The 2,726-nt window shown below is 43.5% G+C and overlaps 1 non-coding gene across 1 annotated transcript; it reads right to left on the bottom strand.

The window, feature by feature from the left end:
• Window positions 1-2,396: 2,396 nt before the first annotated feature.
• On the bottom strand, window positions 2,397-2,470 carry TRNAR-UCU (transfer RNA arginine (anticodon UCU)). The gene is given in 2 exon segments: window positions 2,397-2,432; window positions 2,436-2,470. It is a non-coding gene; the product is annotated as a tRNA-Arg (tRNA).
• Between the last annotated feature and the right edge of the window lie 256 nt (window positions 2,471-2,726).

The following is a 2,726-nucleotide window of genomic DNA, read 5'->3' on the forward strand; positions in this document are numbered from 1 at the left end:
TAGTCACCTACCTTTGGGTCAGCGCTAAGAGGATGACTGAGAATAAGCCTACATGAAGTTCCTCCTTGACCTCCAGGAGCCGCACAATATGTGTAAAAGAGCTGCATGTGGCTCCTGAGCCACAGTTTGGCTGTTCCTACTCCAGGCAAATGTGACTTCTAAACTGTGATTAAACCATAGTAGGAACCCAGTTTGTTGGAAAATAATGAATTCCACTTTGCTATGGGATCACTATTCAAATGCACTGGCAAACTAACATTTGATTGAAAGCTCTCTAAAACCATGAAACCTTCTTGTTCAGCAAATTTACTCAACAGTTTATTCAGTGATGTTGAGTTTTCCTTTTCTCCAATGCCCCTTTAAGGCTAATTCATTAAAAAAAACATTTTACAAGTCTGGAAACCAGCAGCAGTCTCTAGCTGAGGTGTCTCTAGATTTTTAAACCATAATTTAAACCATATAATTTTTGCAAGTAAATGTATTTCTAGTTTTGCTCTCCAGTATGACTAAGATTCCCTTAGAATGCCTGGGCACCAACTAGAATTTTAGAAGAGTTTATTTGTCCCAGTTGTAGTTCAGAATAAGGACATAATATTAAAATTTTAAAAAATGCTATTAAACACTAAGCAAGCTCCAGTTTATTCTAGTCCAGAAATCCCTTGAATGGATTGCTTTGCTGTCTACACATTTCACCATCTTTTATTTTCATTAGTGCTGGATGTTTTTGCAAGTTTGTGCCTGAAAGCGAGTCTTGGATTTGGGGAAAACGGCCAGAGGAATAAATCAGTCCCAAGTTACGGCCCAAGGCAAACTGTTATACAGTTATAAAGTAATAAACAAAACTTAAAATTTCTTCCCTTCCCCACAGTTTAGATATGTACACTGCAATTTCATTTTTAACTGAATTTGCAGCTTAATCCTAATCATATTTATTTAAATATAAATCCTCTGATTTCAGTGAGAATAACCTCCATGTAAGTAGGTTTAGGCTTGAAATACAGAGGTAAAGTTCTCAGTAAAATAACTGGCAGGTAAATCTTACTCAGTGCTCTTGATCCAAAGTAGGCTGTGTGTATCTGTGGACATGGCCAAAGTTGAATCCATTTCCTCTGTACACAGGTGACTGGCTATAGCCTTCATGCCCTGATCTGCCAATACAATGAACATATAGCATATGCATATGCAGGCCCCAATCTAGAATAAGACCTATGTGCAAGAGCTTGCTTCCATATCTGGATTGCTAACCATAAAACTTCCCATTACCATCGAATCCAGCTATACATGCAAATTTCCTTTCAGAGGCCAAATTATGAGTCCTGTAGACTAGAAACCATTAATTCCAGGATGTACACTTAACAGTTTTATAGCTCAATTTATGAATGCTCATATCCCATTATTGGTGATTGGAAGTCACTGGTTTAATCTCTGGTGAAATATACAACACAAATAGGAACCCACAAAAAACTTGCAGGGTAGCTATCGACAACAACCGGCAGCAAAAGCCACGAAGAAAATTCATTTTTGCTACAGGCACTTTAAAAATATTTTTTCTGTTTTAAAAGCTGCCTAGTGTAGGGGTTTTTTTTGTTTTAGATTTCACATTTCCCTGCAAACCTGAGGCCCTTTTCAGGTTTGCAGAAAGATCTGTCTTGCCCTTTCACAGCTCCAGTCACTGGATTTAAGTATCCAACGATTCTCTCAACTTTGCTATTAAAATGTAAGATGAACATGAAACATCGACCTGGTCTGAATCTGAATGTTGGTGCTCAGCTACATGAACAGGGAATTATATCTATCAACATGGATAATGCTTGGAATTTATATTCATGATAGCTGAACTTGGGTCATATGCTAATTTTAAGTTTTGACCCATGGTTTATGTTTACAAGGAAGTGCCAGTCTTTACTTTGATACATGGAAGAAAGGTAGAAGAAATAAGGTTGCCAAGTCCAATTCCAGAAATATCTGGGGACTTTGGGGGTGGCGCCAGGAGACTTTGGGGGTGGAGCCAGGAGACACTGGGGTGGAGCTAGGAGCAAGGGTGTGACAAGCCTAATTGAACTCCAAAGGGAGTTCTGGCCATTACATCTAAAGGGACGGCACACCTTTTAAAATGTCTTCATTCCCTCCACCAGGCGCTCTCCTGGGCCTCAAAAGCGGCGGCCTCGGCATGGTGGGGGTGGTGGCCGAGCTGCTGCAGGGTGGGCTGGTGGAGGCGTGGCGGCTGGGGGTGGCGGGAGGCAGCCAGCTGCTTATGAACATATGAACATATGAAGCTGCCTTATACTGAATCAGACCCTTGGTCCATCAAAGTCAGTATTGTCTACTCAAACTGGCAGCGGCTCTCCAGGGCCTCAAGCTGAGGTTTTTCATACCTCTTTGCCTGGACCCTTTTTTGGAGATTCCAGGGATTGAACCTGGGACCTTCTGCTTCCCAGAAGGCAGATGCTCTACCACTGAGCCACCGTCCCTCCCCTTGGGGGTGGGAAGTGCTGCCAAATCCCAGCTGACCTCTGGTGACCTCGTGGGGTTTCCCAGGCAAGAGAGGTCCAGAGGTGCCTAATGATCCTCCCATCCAAATACCGTCCAGGGGTGACCCTGCTTAGCTTCTGAGGTCTGCCCAGCCTCGCCCATCCAGGTCAGGGGTCTCACTCGGGCACCCCGGCCAGGCCAACTCCTCAGGGCTCCACCTGTCCACTGCCACCGCTCTCCCTCCAGGCCTGTCC

This window comes from Heteronotia binoei, chromosome 6 (assembly GCF_032191835.1).
Source record: "Heteronotia binoei isolate CCM8104 ecotype False Entrance Well chromosome 6, APGP_CSIRO_Hbin_v1, whole genome shotgun sequence".
NCBI classification, from domain to species: Eukaryota; Metazoa; Chordata; class Lepidosauria; order Squamata; family Gekkonidae; genus Heteronotia; species Heteronotia binoei.